Source organism: Anas acuta, chromosome 2, assembly GCF_963932015.1.
Source record: "Anas acuta chromosome 2, bAnaAcu1.1, whole genome shotgun sequence".
Classification (NCBI taxonomy): domain Eukaryota; kingdom Metazoa; phylum Chordata; class Aves; order Anseriformes; family Anatidae; genus Anas; species Anas acuta.
This window is the reverse complement of record NC_088980.1, coordinates 119,170,294-119,191,345: the sequence shown is the minus strand read 5'-3', so window position 1 is coordinate 119,191,345 and position 21,052 is coordinate 119,170,294. Positions and strand designations below refer to the sequence as shown.

Below are 21,052 nucleotides of genomic sequence, written 5' to 3'. Positions count from 1 at the left end.
TAGTGCAAATGCTATAAGCGTTTTTTATTTTTTTTTTCCCCCCTTAACAACTTCATTTTATATGGGAATACAGCGCTACTACTGTAACCAAGCAAAGCAAATATGCTGCAGTAAATGTAAACTTTATTCAAAGTGTAGCTTTAAAAGTGTTATGGCATATTTCAGCATGGACTGCCAGCGTTAGTACAGGGGAAAAGGCAAAACGAGAACGAAATGACAGACCTTTCATGTCAACAAGAGTTTTAGAACAGTTAAACCGGAAACCTATGGACTAAACATACTGCCAAAATGTGTCAACCTGCTTGCTGAAGCCAACTGCATTTCTGTTGCAAATGGATAGTTTAAAGTAGAATTTGTTGAAAATACTGGGAAAAAAGGATTGTTTGGAAAGGTGGGGGGAATTATGCCTCTTTCTTAAGGTTCACGTGTTGCTCCTTGTAACACTATTTTAAAGGGTTTTGGTGGGCAATATCCCTGGTAATTTGATATTCTGTAACACAAGACAAAATTTGCAGAAGAGCAGCCAGGGAGAAATTTACGACTGAACAAACACTGAAGACCCAGCTTTGTCACAGCGATTAAGTAAGGCCAATACCGAGGCATTTTGTCGGTCTTCAGGAAGCTTTTCAGAAAATAATTTAGGCTGTTCAAAATTTCTTGGTAATATCTGATATCCAGAAGTTTCTTTATTATGTCTAAGCAAGCAGATACTGGATATAAGCTGTCCTGATGTTTATACAAAACATAATCACACTGTCTCTGTACGCTCCTCCACACTACTTTCAAAAAACTATTTCATAGCAAAAGATGCATTCAATACATCATAAAAATTCAGTATTTATACTAGAACTGTTCTGTTTTTCAAAAATTTACATGACTGTTTAAAACTGTACTGAAATTCAGGCCTGTATATCTGATGTTTTCACTGTTTCCTCTAGATAAGCATAATCCAATTGATAAATTTTAAGGATTTATGTACTTCTAAGTCTCACTTGGTAGTCTTTTCAAAGAAAAGAAACAACTATCAGCAACTGTGCTGTCCATCTTAATTGCATTCATTATCACATTCTCCATCCTCTCAAGAAAAATATAAATAAATTCCAAGAAACTCAGCCCAAGGCTCTTGTACAATTCCAATCCCCATCTTCCTCTTCACTACCATGCACCCGAGCCAGACCGCAAGCCTACCTGTCATCTTTAGCTGCTCTAGGGAAGGTCTACATAAATCACCTGGTTCAATTCCTCTACAGCGTCGCCTCATGCTATTTACTCACCATGAGACTGGTAAGTATATGGGAGAGAAAAATGATGAGAGAATTGAAGCCTGCATTACAGTTACTAGAGAAATGGAATTAGCAACAAGCAAACGAACAAAAAGTACTCAGGAAATAAGTATCTAGTTATGATTCTCCTTCTGGTAGTTATCACGACCACAGGGACCACCAGTAAGGGCCTTCCATATGTAATACACACACCACTAGGGGAAAAAAGCACCATCAGGAATCCTGTCCTAAAGGCTATTTTAGAAGAGAATTTCTGCCTGAAGTAAAATGCTTAAACAAGACTGAAACCCCACTGGGGAAGAAAATAAGGGAAAACATCAACTACCTCTTATAGGACAGAGTTTATTTAAAGTCCAAGCAGAATCAGTGAGGGCAGAGGGGAACAGAAAAGAAAATAAAGGCATAAAAGTTGTTTACTATGAAAATCTGCACTGCTTGTTTCACTTCTTCGGGGAAAAAAAAAAGTCTATTGTAAGAAGATTTTTGGACTGAGCCAAAACAACAGCGTTGCATTTTGCCTCCTCTGGCAGAAAAAAAAAAAATGCATTTAATGATCAGAGCTTCTTCTGTACTAAGTGGAAAATTATGCTACCCCTTAACACTTCATTTGAATGAAGGTCTGCTTTTTGGTTTTGCCTTTTTTGTGTGGAAAAAAGCCCCACAGACAGGCACACATTGCATATACACAGAGCTGTACTTTGATTCAGGAAATGCAAAAAATAACTGAACAATTCAAAAAAAAATCATAAGCAGACTGAATTTGCTATTTTGAAATTCCAATCTAGCGTTAATGGCAGTAAATCAGAGAAAAAGCTACGACTAAAATCCAACGCCGTAATATCTCAGAGATACAGCGATGCCTGAATAAATCAAAATCATCAGTTTTGGTTTGCGGTACAGAAGTTTACATTCGAATGCAGCTGGATTGCAGTCAACTAGCCAGCTCCCATAACAGCACCTTCAAGCTGTATTGATTTCTACAGAAGGAAAGGCACCATAAATCTGCTGGAACAGCATTGCGTCATCCTCTTGGTTGGCTTTAAGAAGTAAATTAAATGTTTTCCATTAGTATGGTAAAGAAGCTATACAATTTTGTTTTTATTTCGGATACGGTCTCAAGTTACGGAACACTTGAGCTAGCTCTGCGGCAAGGACTACATGTTTCACGTTTGTAAAGCCAGCAATTCATGCTTATGTGAAACCAGATGTGTATGCTGCACGGTTCCCAGGGCCGTGGATTATTTTAAAATATGTTGTTGTCGATTAAAAAGGAGAATCCGCTTCCCAGTAAATCATGGAGCACGCTGAAAGAAAAACAACATGTTCTTGCAGAGAAGAGAGGAGAGGGGGGAGAACAAAGGGGTGGGAGCAGAGGAAAACTTGGAGGAAAAAACAGCAGTGCTGTAGTGTAACAAAGGGTAGCACAGTTCTGAAAAGAAATAAGCATAATATTACTTGAGGTAACAAGAACTCCTTGATCAATTATTCATATAATTTACACCAACAGCTGCATCAATGAAAAAAACAGGGGGAAAAAAGAAAATCTTCCCAGCTAGAAAGTGCCCTTGATTTTCACCAGAACATTTGGCTATCTCCTATCATGTGTTTCTGGTTAGCAACACTCCCCTCCAACAAAGGGAAACAAGAGCGACAGAAAGAACAAACTGATTCGCTGGAGGTAGTAACAGCCTTCAAGGCTGTATTTCAATCCGTAAGCTGTGCATCACCAGGAGCTTACGGCACTTTACACTTCTGTGCATGAATCATCACCACCACCACCCCGCTTAAGTACACTCATGCACCCATACCATTATGCAAGTACCTTCCGTGAGTCCTTACGCTCTCCAATGTGCAAAACTGCACTTTTTACGTAATATTCAGAAGAAACACTGCCTTTTTCTTTTAGTTTATGGTTGTCTCAGCTTTTATTGTTTCATGTAGTCCTACGGTAAATGTAACAAAGGGAAACATTAAGGAGATAAATATTTCAGGTTTTATTTCAAATGGGAGGGAAAAAAAACAACAACAATGTATAGTTATCATTGTTTTTTCTCTCTTCTGTCAAGGTTTCAATACAATATCCTCAGTTGTAGAAAATGACCTTGCTGGTAGACTGAAGAAACTCGGTGAAATTAACACCATGAGAAGCAGTGAGAAAGGGAATGGCTTAAGGAAGGGCTCAGTTGGCCTCACCAAGCTTGGTGGTCTTACTGCCAGGCATGTACAACGTATCTCATGAGGGAAGGTTATGGGGTGAAATGCTGGTTGTACCAATGGGAAAACTCACGCTGAGTTTGGTTTTATTCCATTAATGTTAGGATGATGAACTTCAGTCTAGTTCAGAGCCCTAATTCAGAAAAAGATCAATAAAGGATTAACAAGAGAAATCTGCAATTCTTCTCAAATGAATCAAGGAATACTCATTTATGGAACCTTCCAACTATGAAGTTAACACCTTGCATAACCTATTTTAAAACTGCAGAAGTTGGAAGACCTTTAGAAAGACCTACGTTTAATTTTGAGGAATTCTGTGGAAAATGCTCCTACTGCCTTTTTTTTTTTTTTTAAACATTCTTCTACATAGAGTTCAATTCATCTCATCAGTATAAAGAAAAGACTATGCATGTATCACTTCCACATTCAAGATCCTGGCTATTTAATAAAACCATAACTTAGTAAAATGCCCTAAGGTGCCTGTATCTGTACTGCTGTCTGTAGGTTCAACCAAGTTCTTGGGGTCACATTTTGTCTTTGCCCATAAGCATTTTGCCCTTTACAAGCAAGAACGAGTTCTAGATGACCAAATGAAGAAATAATTATAGTGCTGGTAAACAGAAATTCATCACATGCAAACCTTGTTCTTCTGCTGTTGCTGGAGACATCTGAAAGTGCTTCCATATTTTTGTGGCCACTCAAAGTTAAGTTCCAAATGCAGCAGTTAAAGAGGGATACATTTCTAAAAACTGAGCACACTGTAGAGCTCTGGAAGTCTGTTCCTTTGTCAACATCAAACCACAGATACATCTTTCTACTAATATTACAAGGAATTATTTCTGTTTCTAACCTACAGTGCACTATGTTGTTGTTTCCACCACCCCACAGCATTTGCTATGACAACATATGTACCAAGTAACAAGCAGCAATCCACACAGGAAGAAAAACGCTCAGAGATGCATTGGTGTGCTTATTTAGTAAGGAGTGTGGAAAAAAAAATACCATTTCTTGAAAATACCAGCAACTTCAGTTCGCTTGAAAAATGAATCTCTTTACCTTGATGCGAAATTTCTGAGCTCCTGCTAAATCTGCCTGGTCTGCTTGGAGGTCTTCACCTTTAGCAGGTCTCCCATGGGAGGCAGGTCTCTTCACCCTGGAGCTCCCGGCGGCTCCTTGCAGCACTGCCTGGCGACACAGCAACAGGGAAGGAAGGCTTTTAGCTTCATCATCATCATGTCATCAAAGCCATTTTTGGGGCAGCCAACAAGCCTCCTCTTAGGTTCAATCTACTGGCTTAAATAACAAAAGCATAAACTCTGGAAATTAGAAGTATACAATTTGTTGTTTTTTTTTTTCTTTCCTTTTTTGGGGGGGGCCTGGGGGCAGGGAGAAGGCTGCAAAGAGGTGGCTAGGGATACCGGATGGGCATGCAGCCAGCTGCAGATGTTCCCTCTCATTTCTAAGTCCCAACAGCAGAATCTCCAAGCCCTGCAATTGTAACAGACAACCTACGGGCAGGTATAAATTCTCAGCGTCTCATGCCATGATTTTCCCACACTGGAACTGCTCAGAGACATGCTTCAGGAGCGGTTCAGAGCAATGAGCACAAGTGGTGAGACATCTTCTCGGGGGAATCGCTGGGTGCTGTGCAGCTGCAGGCAAGAAATCCAGCCTGCTCACCACCTTACCTCCTTGCCCACGACTTCCACCCAGCTGAGTGGAACATACTCCCACACATTTTATTTCACTCAAAGAAAAAAAAAAAAAACACACAACCCAAAGTCCTCCATCTCCATCATCACACAAGAATAACAGACTGCCTTCCTCAAATGAATGTTTATTAAAAGCTGTTTCTTATATGCAAAACAGCCATACAAAATTTACAAGGTACAGGATATGACCTAAATCTCTGTTTAGGTTTATGTCCTTTTTCCTCAACATGCCACTTGAGGTAAGACCAGCTTGAACTGTAACACACTTTAAAAAGAAGCACTGAAGCACCTGAGTTTTCTGGAGTTTGGCTTTATTTCACAGTTATGTGCTCAAGCACCTTTACTGGCACAGCAGATGGCACAGCAGCTTCTTTTAATCAAGTATCTCAGAGCTTCTCCAAATGACGTTAATTTTCCAAGCACTGGTATTCACAGCAACGGGCCTGCAATCAGGCTGCAGTTACGATGAAGCAAGAATTCCTTTCCTAAAAATGTCAGAAATATTTGTAGAAACTATTTAAGCACAAATCCAAAGAAACAGCCGTCTCAGAGTCAACACACAAAAGAAGCAGCAATATTTGCCAGTCAATTACTTCATGTTTCCCAACCCCCGTATTTGGGAAATCTGCCTGAGTTTGGGTCTTGATATTCGTACACCAAAGAAAAGGGGTTCATTTGCTTTCAAGCATCTCTGTGTTGGGCAGGTGGATGGGACCTAGCACAATTTGCCTTGAAGATTTGCTGCCATCGAAACAGCACTACAATAGAACTGAGCAAAAACAAAGGGAATTCAGGGACAGATGGGTACCTTCTGGAAGTGCTTATAAATTAGAAGAAATAACAAGACAAACACGAAGGCACGAGCATCATTATGGCTACTCAGTTATTGTGGGGCTGCTGTAGGATTGTTATTCTAGTATTTGGTAAAAAGAAAAAAGAAACGCAGTTTAAGATCTTAACAGAGATGGTGTGGGGGGGGGGGGAGTTTCCCAACCTTGTCTTGTCTAGTCCAACAAATCCCAAATAAAGATTATTAAAAGCACACTCCTATCTTATTATTACAAATTATTCTGATAGTCCAAGCTATCATATTTCAAGCAATAGCTCTGAATTGACACTGTACAGGGAAAGTTTGCAGGGAAAAGACCACAGCAGCTCATAGTCTATCACCCACATAAGTTCATATTTGACTTATGGTGAAGAAAAAAAGGGAGCACAGCCTTACTTTCACAGGTAGTCAATCTGTTCCAGCCATGGTTCTTGACCAACAGCTGCAGTAAGTTCATGTACATTTACTCTTAGTTCCAAGTCAAGTGACAGCTATTACACCTACCAAGTGGTCTTGGCAGGACAGAAGACACCTCCAAAATCCCTATGAGGCACTGCTTAAAAGAAAACCCTGACAAAATTTTACAGAAAAAAAATGTTTGTATTGTTGTGTAGAAAAATAGCTTCACAAATTAATTCCCCCATTTCTGCCCTGCTGAAGGTAGAGCTCCTTGCTTTCTGCTTCTCTGGCAAGTGATGGTCTCTGTGTTAGAGTCTGCAACGAATGTGGGTTGCAGCTCCCAGTTTACATCTGTTGCTGGTAATGTTAGTCTCCTGCAGGAAATACACATCTTGGAGTTTAAAATATATATATATATTTTTAAGAATGAGGTATGGTATGAGTGCATGCACTGATAAATTCGCAAAGTATCTCCACAGTTATCAGTCAACAGCTTCTGAGATCCTCAGAACTGCACTATGGAATATTTTTATGAAATTTGTTTTGTATTTATAGACTGCATCTCAAGTTTCAGCCTTCAGCCAACAAGCTGGAGCCTTTCATGACACATGCTGTTTCCTGCTTCACTGTCCAATATCAACAAGTTTTTGGACTTCCTTTCTAAAAAGAATTTTCAACCTCATTTGCTATGTTCCTCTCTTCTTTCATTCTCTCGCTAAGTATGAAATCAAAGTTTTAGTACTTACAAAAATACATGTCTCAAGAAGAGAAGCCAAACCTAATTCAGAAGGATCCGTGAATGAATGAATGGACTTCTTATTCGAACAATCCCAAAGGCACCTACTTAAACCTTCAAACCTCACTCGAGTCTACCCTGAGGTTTCCATAATCCAAACTAAAGGCTTTAAAAATGTAGGATTTCTTAACAAAAGAATAAGTTGATACAGGAACTCAGCAGCAGGCGATTAAGCATTTGATAACTTGATGCTTTGATGAGGCGTTACCTTAATCGCTGTCACTGGGGAGAAAGTGAAGTCGGGAAACTGAAACGAGGCAGCTGGAAGTATCCAGCTACTCAGATGAATCAGATACACTTCCTATGCCAGAAGAGATATCAATGCTTTCTGCACCCAAACAGAACACAGATCCTTAGGAGAATAACGTTATTTAACAATGTAGATGAAGTAAAGGAGACCTCAGCCATACCTATAACTAGAAACAAGGAAACATTTGCCAGTGGGTTTTATGCCAGAAAGATTCAGTCTGTTTAACATATATTCTAAATTTTCACAGGCAGGAGTGCTGAGTCACTACTCTCTACATCTCTAAAGGTTTTGGATAAAAAGCTCAGATCAAACATAAATCAGAAGGTGTAGTCAATTTACTGAACATAATTTTCAGAAACCTTAATTAGCAGAGCTTAGTTAGGAAGGGGCCACATCCACTAATTCTGGCAATTTCTACTCTTGGAGACAGACACGTTTTCATGAAAAAAAAAAAAAAAAACATCACAAAACTGTAATCTGCTCAGCTATATACAGCATTAAACCACCAAAAAGATCATAGAATCAAACTGAAGAAATCCAGAGGAATGAGAAGTCAGGCTTTCCTTAAGTGATGCTAACTTGTTTGTGCTTCCCACAGTAACATGGTATTGGTCTAGACTACCTACGCTGGCAAATACACGCAGAAACATCTTAGACGTAGGAGGTTTCACTTCTGAGCTGGGAAACTTGCCTTTCGTATTTTCTGTCTTTATACACAGCTGGAAAAATTCACCTCACTGACGGTAAGGATGGTAAGTTTCATCCCAAAGTAAGACACCCACAATCCAAAAGCTTTACTCTCCTCTCCATAGGAAATCTGACCCAAAATACTGCTAATTTTCTGGAGCAAGAGTTGCATCAACTGGAAGGTAGAAACTTCTTCACAGGTCTAACAGTTTCATGACCACTACGCTTGTAGCTGCAAGCATCTCACTAGAAGGCTAGATCAGCACAGCCACTATGCACTGTCAGGGGAAGTTAGAGTGCACTCACAGAAACAGGAGGTCCATTAATCTCCTAAATGTTAATTACACTGTCAGGAAGCTTCAGCAAGAAGCAGATTACCAAGTCCAGCACACTAATTTTTTATTTGCTGGTGTGTATGTATGCACATTTGAAAAATAGATATAAGCAAAGGACAGACAAAAAGCAGAGTTTAGTTTAACTTATGTTTGTTTCCTACCCACATTCTCAGATACTCCCTTTTCTAGTCTTACAACAGGGTTTCATTTAGGATTTGCAGTTACGGATTAAGCATCCCATGAGTGTGGAAATGCACGCGTCGGGTATAGACAAGCTGTCATTTTACAATCAGCATGTCCAGTTGCACCATTTATCAGTAAAACAAAACAGAACATAGGCCTTAATGCAGTCATATGTTTGCTAAAAAACCTCAGAGCTTCTGACCTTCCAGCCTTCCTCCCTGGACTTCTTTTAAAGTTAATTTCTTATGAAGTTAAAGGATAAAATACACATTTATTCTAAGAACTTTTTAATGAGAAGTCTAGCATTTTCCTGGAATGACTCATGAACAGTCATGAAAATTTAATAGAAGAAAAAAAGCACACAGAAAAACAGGTTTTCTGGCCAGGGTGTTACCTGGTCCTGCAGGGTGTTTTCTCCTCCTAGAATTAAAAAATGAATGAAAATAAGTAGAGACTTTATAATAGAAGTAATCAAGGTTCTTAAGCATTAGTGGGCTGCCCAGCAAAACCCAACTCCAAATGAGTAAGAAGAGATGTAGTGTCCCTTGAGGAAGAAATTGCCTTGGATAGCAATGGAAGAACGTGGCAGAGCACATTTCTTGCAGGGAAGTTACAACACTGGAGCAAAGCATCCGTGCAGGGCTGGATGGAACTGGAGTGTTTCCATCCTATGACTCAAACTGAGCAAATCAACAAGAAAAAAAATACGAGCAGGCTTGGGTCTGGTAAAACAAGCAGCTAGGGCAGGCAACTATCAAAGAGGGTGGACACAACTGTCCTGGTGAACCATTCCTCCAAGAAACTTCACTAATAAGCAGCAGCTGGTTGAAAATACTCCTCCCAAGCCAAACACACAAACAATTCAAGAGGCACGAAATAAAAACACACAACTGTGAGTATGTGAACTGAGTTTATATGCCAATGTACAGTCTCCAACTGTTTTCAGCCTCTGAATATTCACCTCTAGCCAAGAGTCTCAAGAAGAAAGCCTGCATGCTTATGAATGGTCTTGGGTTTGGTGACTATAGGCAAGCTAAGAGTTCAAAGGAAGGAGGTGAAATACAATACAAATCTGAAGTTGAAATTAAGGCAAAAGAAGAGATCCTTCCCAAGAGTTTCTGTTGACTTCTACAGTAATTAAAAAAAAAAACTCCTAAATTGCACTCCTACAAAGGATAATACAGCTGCAACATTAAAGTAATTAGAGTTACTCTTTCAGAGATACTAATATGTATGCCAATGAGATTCATGACTTAAGGGGTCTTGAAAATGGTTTGAGACTTGGACACAGCCCTGGCAATTTCTGCCTATAAAAAACAGCACACCCTCTTGAGTCTTTATCGATCATTCCGGGACCATACACTACCTTAAGGAGTTATGGCCAAAACAAAGGTTTCTTAATAATAGCCTGGGTCTAAAGCCTGAAATAAAACCAAATTCTGAACTATCTTCAATTTTACGTAAATAGAAGAATGGGAGGGGTGATCCATATTTCACTGACTGTGCTGGATGTCCAACAGCACATGGCATACACTGCTTTAGGAAACACTTTTTTTTTTCCTCCAAGTTTTCAATTTAGCTTTATTCATTTTTCATAATCCCTATGAAAGCAAAACCACTTTTTAGCTCATAAGATGCAAGCTAAGTAATTTGTTTGACTTTAGGACAGACTTTGCAGGCAACCATATGCCATCACCATCTTTGCCTGTTATTTGAGTGAAATCTTAAGACAAGACAGTCATGAAAAAATACACGGGGAATAATTATATGCAGCTGAAGTGGGAATCAGATACACTACACTACCCTGTTTGCATTCTCACACACACACAAAAAAAAAACTTTACCCAGTAAGTACTACTAATTTTTGAAAAGTTGTAACTCTACTAAGCATAAGAAAAAGCATGAAATTAAAAGCATGAAACTAAAAACAAGAAAGGTTTTTAGACCTGATAATTGTGATCTCTCTCTCTGATTTTCAACAGTAACACCATTATCATTTTAAGACAGACACTCTGGAAGGCATGGACACTTTCAAAAAGTCTTTACAACATCAAAGTTAAGCAAACGTCATTTAGTGCCTTCAATAGATTTGGACTCACGATAATTCTTGTTGCAAATCCAGCCGTGTTTGGGGAAGTAGGGTTTTTATGCAAACTTAAAACAAATTGGCTGTGGCCTCTCATATTCCCCATCTTGCTATATCCACATAAGACAAGCTGTGCAGATGACATCAAAGCCCCAAGCCTTGTATCCTGGTACTGAACCATTCAAGATGTGTTAGTTCTCCCTTGTGTATCACCAAAGGATAATGACTCACATTCAGAACAGTAACAGTGACACCCAAGACCATTAAACGATCAGATCAATACAGCTCTCAGGTTTTCAGGTCAGAGTTAGATGCTGTAGTAAAACTTGCCCTAACAATTTTGCCAGGGAACGATGCCAGCAAGCTGCCAGGGTGGCTTTCCAGTATACCTGAATGACCAGAAGCACCACAGCACTTCTGTCAAAACTATGGGAAGGCAGTAAGTATCCAAGTGTAGGAAAGTATCTAAACTGTGAGCCATGCACATATTTTGCAGCAGTTTCACACCTTTGCTTGCTCACTCCCCAGCACACAAATTGGATTCACTCTAGGTTCTCAAGTTTGTATTTTAAATACAAATAATTAATGAGACATTTACAAACACAGAGGTCCAAAAAAAAGGAAAAAACAAAAAACAATTATGCACTTCAGAAGAAAAATGAAACAATTGGCAAAGGGAATCACCTGAGGGAAGCAGTCATCAATTCATCTGTTCATTAAGCACAAATGAAATATAGACGAACTTTATAGCCTGGAAAGGCAAATTTTCCTCTGGCCTGACAGTCTCTCAAGCCCACACATCTAACACACACGTTTCCAGTTAAGAAATTTTCATCAGTAAGTTATTAAAACTCAAAAATGGCAAGAACTTAGTTTGATTTATATGCCCTTGAGGACAGCCACTTGCTTACCATGCATTACACCGAAACCGTGCATCTCCCTTGCAGTGCATCACAACCAGTACAACCTGAATAAGCTGGTTCCTGGTTATTCAACTGTAATTGTTTCTCTTTGGATGTTTTACAGCTGGAGAAGGAAAGGATACAGATGGATGAACTCGGTTTTGGACTTCATGTCAGTCAACAGATTAAGTGTTAGTACTAGACAACATGAAACAGATATACTGACCATGACAAGAAAATACTAATGCTAGGCTTCAAAAAGGGCACAGTCCATCCTGCTAGAAATAAGAACATATGCAACATTTCAACTTTGGGTCAGGCCACAGGGTTAAACGTGCAAATGCTGGACTACAAAGGCAGTGTAATGCCTCCCTTCATGATCCGTTTCAATACTTCACCACCATCACCCACAGGAACAATAAAATGGTATCACAACTTGAAGGAAAAAAGGGTACTGGATATAGGATACTGGTGATCCTATTGTAATTGGGTAGCAGAAGGAATCCTTGCACCACCCCCAGCAACCCATGGACACAGGATATTTTAACCAAAAGCCTTTCTTCCTGCATCTCAGCTGTGCAGCCCACCCTTAGGCAGTGGGGTCCATCCTTGGGACAACCCTGTTGATGTACACGTAGGCAGGAATTACATACAAGTTGTTGGCTCTGCAAAGTCAAACTTCATTAGAGGCATTTAATGATAATCTTTTTATGCTGCATGCCACAGTTTTGAAAAGCAGAGAAGGAACCAACTTCTAACGTGGATTGAATTCTAGCTTAGAAACAGACCATTGGAAGCACTGCTGTTTACACAAGTAAAAACATTTAAAATACCACGATTGTTTTCCTTTGTTTAAAACCAGCCATCAGACACCAGTTATTGGTTAAAAGGTTTAGATGAAAATACAAGTTACTGCACTGAAATTTTGCATAGCAGTGCTACAGCACTTCCATATCGAAGAGCGAACAGATCCAGACAACTGCTGCGCTCGAAGTAACGGGAAGCTGGCAAATGCAGGCAAGGGGCAAGCAGCCAAACCTGCTAACGCTTGGAGAGGTATAAATCAGTATTCGGAATCAGGTTCCTTTCTGAGGACTTCAGCCCTCACTGCTTCTTTTTTAAAACATTTATCAGCCATCTATCAGGTCGCTATAGAAAGGCATGGAAGAGGCAATAGTGGCACAATGCCTCCATCAGCAGCAGCTTGACTTTGCTTTAGGCCACTTTTTTTTGTCGAGTGTCAAATCAGGAGTGAAGCTTAAAAGGCTTGTATTCTCACTCAGATTGGTAACTCATTAGTTTAAGCTTCAGACAATACGATATTTTTATTTGGACAGAGCATATAATGTTTATAAAAAGCTTTCAAAATAGAACAAAGTTCATGAAGCAGACAGACTTCATCACTAATAAGTAGAAACAAAGTAGGAACACCGCAGATGCAGTAGTTCACAAGACCTCTACTCATATTTCACAACAGAAGACAACAAGACAGACATGAGGGAAGATGCCGTGCCATGGCCCATAAGGCAAGGTCTCTCTTCCATCCCAAAGCCAGAGAGTAACTGCTCATCCTGCACTGTCACTCATTCTGCAATTACCTAGAAACTCCTTTTTAAATAGTAAAGATGGATCAAGAAGGCCCCCTCCACTGACAGCTGTACTGGTTTATCTCATTTCAGATGATCTCGCGGCTGAGAAAATAATGCTGATCATCTGAGATATAAACATCTTCAAAAATACACACATTTTCGTACATCAAAATATGTATTTTTCACTGGAGGCAATTACATCTCCTAACAATAGGAGCAGTTGGAGGCTGATTATTTTAAGCTGACAGTACCTATTTTGATGATTCCACCAGACTAAAAAATGTCATTATGTCCTCATCCCTGTAAAACTCAGTAACATTTATTACACCAGATACATTGATGTTCCTGCAGAAAATTCTGTATAAATTGAACTACAAAGACAGGTACCCAAACAAGTATTAAACCCTAAACATTGAATTTGAACATTCACAAGCTCAAATATAAGAAGCTTCTAAGGAGGAGTTTGCATACAATACAAAATTGTCAAAAGCACTGAAGACAAAAGGAACAATCTTTTTTGAAAAACTACATCATCTAAGGGAGTTCTACCTTGATCTTTATGGCAGCGTTACCATTTCTACTGCTACATTCTCACACTGTACAAATGATGCATTTCAGTTTCAATTTATGTTTGCGTGTTAGGAAAAAAAAGGATGAGTTAGGAGGATATAGGCCTGCTTAGATCCTACTGCAGGGTTTCACATGACGTAATCAAGACAGATCTTCCCATGAAATAGGGAATGATTATTTTATTAAATTTCTTTAAATAAAAAATAGTAAGCGAAAAGTCACCATTTGGTCACTAACTATAGACGTCACAGTAAAATATATGGCATATGAACAGAATTTGATATATACTTAAAATACATTTGACATTTTTCTCTCCCATGCTCCCAGTTTTAATAATCTCAAAGTTTGCTCACTCTACATGCAAATGTAACTATGCAAATTAACTTTTAACCCGGGAAGTTTCAAGTGATATTCAACATAAGAGGGACTGTTGGGAACAAGCTTTCTTTGTATTGACGCTACTTTAGCACTTACACTGCACAGCAATTTATTCGGGATGTTATAATTTAATCCTGTGTGGGTGTCAACTGACTCGCTTCAAAGTTTGCCTCACATCTACAGCAGTTATTCAAGAAGATGCAATTATATTAGTCATACAGGCTGACTATTACGTGTAAGGCTTCTGCACTTCTCATTTTGGGAAAGTTTGGACCTGCAACTCCACACGTTTGAAGATCTGAAAATCCCCTGAAAGTGGTAAATATTACATCTTGGCTTTTGTCAGCAAAAAAACGAGTTTTTGGGGCAGATATGTATTGTTGACAGTTTCTGCAGCAGCAGATGAGCAGGCATAATGCCCTCCTCCCACATCCACACTATCTTGGGCAAGAAAAGTAGAAAGGACAAGGCAATAGGAGTCTTGAACACAAACTTGTTAACTTAGTGACCTTTCTTCTCTCAGAATTCTACTCCTTTATACCATGCTGCATACAGAAATACAGACTAGCTCTCCAAACCTTGACGTCTGAAGTCTGACTCCAGAAACAACTTCAAGAGGCCAACACAGATGGCATCTAACTTAATTCTTTTGTCAAGCACAGCAGCCACAGCTTATAAGCAGTGTATTTTAGAGAAGCCTCTTATCTTGATTTACAGAACTTGCAAATTGGCAGAAAATTCATTACATCCCCTTCGTAAGCTATCCCATGATTAATTACCCTAATTTAACCACCTTTCCTTTTGGTTCTAAGGCAAACCAGAAGCTTTAAGGAAAATTGAGGGCTTCAGAACAACTGTTTTCCCTGATTTTTTTTTACACCCCTAATACAGAAGACTGCCTGGAGGCAGGACAGCACGGTGAGGGGCTTTTGGAGGAGCCCCAAGGCTGACACTCTTGACAGCCCAGGAAGGTGACACCAGGCACAGGCACCACAGAGCACAAGGAGCAGGCCTACGGGACGAGCCCCAGCTGAACTAAGAGGTCACCAACTGGCAAGCCAGAGGGGCTGGAAAGCCAGACACGGCCACAGAGGAGATTTAGTGTTTTACAACTCCCAGTTTAATTCATGGCGAGATATTAAGTTGGCAAGCTTTCTCATTTACTTATTTTGCTGACATGAATGTTTTCACCGAAAAAAATACTCAGGCCCATGGCCAGAGTTTATTTTAGCAACATAATGAGATCTGTTTTGGTGGAGAATTTGCTTAATTTGATTACCTGCACATTTTGGCCAGCACAGCCATGGACAAAAGGCAATTTTACATCTGCTTCCAGATTGAAAAGTTTTATTAAAAAATATTATAATTATAATAAAGGGCAGACCCCAGCGTTTGCTGAGGTAAGACCACACCGCTGCCGTCATGTCAGGTGGCCAGAGGTGAAGCCGCTGATGGCTGCCTGTGGGGCACCGGTCTTCTCCAGTGGCCAGGAGGTGGTCAGGAGGTGGCCATAGGGCAGGTCCTACAGCAGGAGAGGATGGTTCCTCATGTGTTGGTGGTGGGGAAACACCAAGGGTCCCCAGCTCCCTGATGCACACCAAACTGGAAGGGTTTACCTGCGTTTCTCAGCCCAACATCAGCGCTAGAGCATAAGAGAAAAACATGCCCCCGTGAGCTTTCAGGATTGTTATCAGAAAACGTATCAAAGGAAGATGAATGTTTTAAAAGCGATAGAAATTAAAAGCTCCTGTTGATGTTTTGGCGCAGCAGTTCCTCCCCCACCACTGCTTCTCAAATCAGGAAGCTTCCTAGCCATGGAGGAAGATTTTTGTTGAATAAAGCCTTGACTTATTAATAAGAATGAAATCTCTTGACCTAGATTTTCTACTAGCTTAAAAAAAAAATCTGTATACACAAACACACAACTGTCCTCCTCTACAAACACTAACATTATACCCGTATTATACCAAAAGCACTTCAAAACAGATACTTCACAATGAAAACATAAAAGGCTTTTCTCACCCCTCCCTTACCCAGCTTTGCGTAAAAGCATGAATACAGAAGATACTCGATTAAAATAGAAACTTGAACCCCAGGTTGAATGTATTTACTTTTCAAAAGCATTTTACAATTTGATTTTCTTCTTTCCTGCTGTGATAATTGATGAAAACTACACAGGGATTAAAATGAGCACAGGTGCGTGTCTCCATGGTTCAAAGAGATTTGATCCGAAATGAAAATAATAAAAACAAAAAAGCTCCAGTATTTTTAATAATGGATTTAGCATAGCCTAACCAAATAAGCCTAGATTAAAAGTAAGATTTTACAGTCCAGACTTTATATTACCAACATTTAAAACTCATTTAATAGTGTATCAGAAACTTTTGTGAGCAATACCTGATTTAAGCAGGTATTAACAGCCCTCAATAATGTAAGTGTCAGATTGGATCCAGAGGGAAAAAAAAAAAAAAAAAAAAAAAACAACAAACACACACTAAAAGCAGTTAAGAGCACTAAAATACAAACAGGCAGGTACAACAACAGACACTTGGCACTAAATCAACATTATTTTTAAATTTGAGAACGAGGTAAAAGGCAAGCCCATGAGCTGAGAATATTTTACTATCTGCACAAAACCCGTGCTTATTTTTCTTTGCCAAATTTATACTGCTACAGCTGGATCACAACTTCCTTGTACCCACGAGGTCAGGAATCGTTTGAAAAGAAATACACGATACAGCTAATCTTTGTGCCAGCTAATCATACCTAATGCAAAAAACGTGAATTTCCCCATTTCTCTGACCCAGCCTCCTTCAGCAAAGCTAACTAGCATGTCGCTAATCCCAAATTTGTCGCACTACTTTGTTAAACAGATTTAAAAGACAAATACACACAAATCACACAGGATAAAGAACGTGTTCTGTGCTCAAGGCTTATTGCTGAGCTTCTATGAGAATTGAAGAAAAACGGTATTCACTTGTGTAGAAAACAAATTAATTTGTCTCAAAGGCATGCCAAGGATATACTTTCCACTTCCATAGGTATTTTTTATACAGCAGCTATTTTCTTGCATAAACTACCTCAAACGCTGCTCCTACAATAACATACATTCAATCTTCTTTTTGAAGCAGAATCCAGTATATTTTTAGGCCTCTGAATAGCAACAGTAGGAGATTACACATAGGTGGAAGATATCCCTTCCCTCCCCCAAGCAAGGGGCATCTCATGGCTCCCTCAATGTGGGACACAGAGCTAATTAGCACCACTTCCAAACAAGCTTAATTTTCACTCAAGCATCTCTTTAAATAGTGAGAATGAGGTAACGTTGGTCATCGCTTTGCAGAAGCACATGAGTGAAGTTGTCAACATCTGAAATTTTCCAATTTTTCCATTTAAGTATATTCAACTCCATATGTTTTCATGTATAAATTACAATGGTTTTATATTTCTATAGTGTCCATACTGTTTAGATTTATTATAGGTATCATCCTGTTCATAAAGGAACCATGTTTACTGGAGAATTAAAAAGTAGACTGATAAAGCATTCATTAAAAAAAAAATTTAAAAAGATTTCACATACTGAAAAAAATTGTTACAAATAACCTAAATCTGAAATTGCTCTCATTTAGTTTTAATTAACAGATAACCACTTCCTTCTACTGCATGAATTTGCATAGCACATGCCTAACAATTACTTTGTGAGGGAAGGCACACAGCTTAATATAGTTTATCAATACAATAAATATGAAAATACCATTTAAAACTTAACACAATCCCATTCAAATGTAGCAGGGTTTTTTGTTTGTTTGTTTTTAAATTAGAGAGGATGGTACAAATAAAACCATGTTCTTTAACACACAAGCAACTGAACGGGAATAAGACTCTGAACCGAATCTGCACAGGAAGGCCAGGATTAGGGCTGAAACTCTACTCTAATCCTTCTGTCCACAGAGGGAGTCATCAGCAGCCAGCACGCAGTCCGGGCTCTGCACCTGCAATACACAGGCAGGATTGAAAATGCTTACAGAAAGATCAAGCTTTGTCTGACAAAAGTTTCTTTTTGGCTTAGGAAGTGGAGTATCTGCCTTCCTCAAAAATAAACAATAACCACATGCAGCAGCCCGTCAGTGATTTTGCCAGGATACCTGCACTGGATAGATGTATGTACACTGAACACAGCACTCCTGGGAAGAGACTTGATGATGAGAAAAAGGTGCAAGAGAACAGAAAAACTGTTGTGCTCCTACTGAACAACTCAAGTTGATCACATCACTCCATCATTACCTTTTCTACAACGTCCGAAGGTATCTGAAGTCTAAGCACTTGGTAAGCCTCCACAAACCAGGGAGGAGAGATCCTTTCAAATCAACAAACTTCCCATAATAATAAATTTATGTTAAAGTACAGTAGCATTTATCTGGCATTGCAAAATGACTAGCAAAAGGCAGGGGGAGGTTTATCTTTAAATACCATCTCCTTTTGCCTCACAAAACCTTTTCTGATACTTTTACACTATGATGTGAAGCAAAGGTGCTACAGCAGGAAAGGTCCAGCCAGGCTTGGGACATCAGGAATTACTGATGTCCCCAAACTGGGGCTCTTCTGTCACACCTGGGCAGCAGAATGAACATCAGCTGTTCAGCTGATAGATCACTGGTCCATAAATCATTTGTTTTATGGAAGTATGGGGTCACTTAGAAAGTATATGGGGAGGGGGATCTAAATCTGTGATTATAGCTTTAATGCAGAATAGAATTAAAAAAAAAAAAAAGTGAACCACAGAGAACAATATACTTTCCAGCACAGCAGCTTTGAGAAACTTCCATTTTCTATTGAGACAAACTGCTGCTTTCAACCCTATGCCATCTTGTCATGAAAGTTTAAATAACAAAACACCCAGAGGTCTCCTGCTTACTTTTGGTGTTGCTTCTCTTAGTGCGGAATAGGACTTCACTTTGCAAGACTACTCCATAAACTGGGTTCAACTCCTTGTCCATCCGCAGCAATAAAACCACAATTTTGCACCTGGAAGTAAAAAAAAATTTGCCAGCTGTTTTTTCACCCTTCTTCCTCAAATACACATCACAAGCTGACTGCCATTGGGACTATTTTAATACCACTGCATGTTTTACCAGTCCGTGTGTTTCTTGCCTGAAGAGTCAGCTGCAGTTCACCAGCAGGTACCACAGAGCAAGGGAGTTCTTCCTTATCTGTCCCTGTACCCCATATTTATGTTTGTTACACAATTACATCAGGATCTGTAAACTGCCTTCAGGTTACTGTGTATATAAAGAATTTCACGGTGTTTGTTATTATTTTAAAGCAGTCAGATATCATCTGACATATGTGAGCAATGAACGAACTGTCACAGGCAAATTAACAAGCCCCTGAAAGATACCTGGAGAAATAAAATAGCACTTCAGCTTCCAAACTGGAGACTTTTACATAATTAAGATATGTTTACATAATTAATACATGCAAATGAGAGGAAAAAGAAAAACAAAACCTCTTTAAGGAATATCTAAGATTCTTTAACAGTGCAGGTCCTGCCTGCATCTGCAACCATTTTTCTACTTACAAAGCCACACCCTTGATTTTCAGCTCAGTAGGAAGAAAGGCTCAGAGAGATATTTGTACCTGCTAATTCTTCAATATTATACTGTGTTGTTGCCAGCAATCAGGTATTAATACTAACGCTTACTTGAAAGTTCATAATTACATAACTTATCCTTTGTAAATAGTTTACTGTATTAAATGCTAAACACTTTTATCCTGGGTAAAAATCGAGCCAAAAACGCAGCTGAGCATCTTCAATGCTCAGTTTTTCCTTTGAAAAGCAAACTCATTATGTTCTGTAAAGAGAATAAAGTCTCTAAAGAAAGACTAAATTCTTTCTTTCTCAAAAGCTAACTATGAACCAGTTGCATAAAAAAGATTTTATTCCTGGCCCAAATACGAACATTTGGGAGTTACTGCTTTTGAGCAAGGACTCACCCACTTAAAGGCTGAAGCATTTATTTTGAAAAAAAAAAAATAGTGTGGTTCCCCCCTCCCAAAATTTCACACCATTCTGCACTTCCCTACTTTTGGTAATTCTCCAGATATGACAAAAAAAAAAAAATCTCAAAATAACCTCTTCCCTATGTAATTGTTTTCTCATAGATGCTGCCAAGTTATCTTACACCACCAGTGAGAGTTTCTAGAGGATGTAACTACTTCCAGACAAAGCAGCTCTTGAGAACAGACATTAAGTGAAAGCTGGAAGCATTTGAGGTGTTTTAGAAGATACCTGAGAGGGGGGTGCTGTGGAATTCGTCTCACTGGATGCCCACCACATGCTGCTCAATGCCATCAGAAGCCATCAGGGGAGCAATGCCATAGCGGAGGGCTCAGGTGTCACCTCCTTGATACCCAGGGCAAAGGAGTTTGAGCCCAGCCCCACCGTGCAGGACTAGATTCCTACCTCAGCTAGCAGTCCTCAGGGGAGCAACACTTCTCCTTTGGATGCAGACCATGTATTATAACTGTTTTCCCAGATTCAGCCCAAACCAGCTGCAGAAAGGGAAAGCTCATCTAGAAATTAGATCAGGTCCCCACAGAAACATTCAGGGCTTCTGAACAAAGATTATTATTTGCGTGTGTACACACACGTGGACACCATTGCGTTACGGCAAAAATACCAAGGGATGGGGAGGAGGATTCAGCTCGCTGTCTCCACGATGACTCAAGACTACCTGGAGACATCCACAGAATGTTTCTTGGATGCTGAGGTATGCTGCTGGTCCCATGGCCAGCGGTGCAAGTCATCAACCAGAGCTCCCTGGTCAACTCCCTCTCCC

General features: G+C 39.5%; 1 protein-coding gene across 3 annotated transcripts in view; it reads right to left on the bottom strand.

Annotated features, from left to right (window-relative positions):
* FAM110B (family with sequence similarity 110 member B) overlaps positions 1-21,052 on the bottom strand; it is a 108,503-nt gene that overhangs the window by 75,052 nt on the left and 12,399 nt on the right. The window contains exons 2-3 of one of the 3 annotated variants that reach the window (XM_068671915.1): positions 19,129-19,238; positions 4,554-4,682 (exon numbers count right to left, since the gene is read on the bottom strand). The exons of 1 other annotated variant lie outside the window; for it this stretch is intronic. The gene's annotated coding sequence lies outside the window, so the exon portion shown is untranslated. The remainder of the gene's footprint in view (positions 1-4,553; positions 4,683-19,128; positions 19,239-21,052) is intronic. One more of the 3 variants, XM_068671914.1, reaches the window with a different exon arrangement.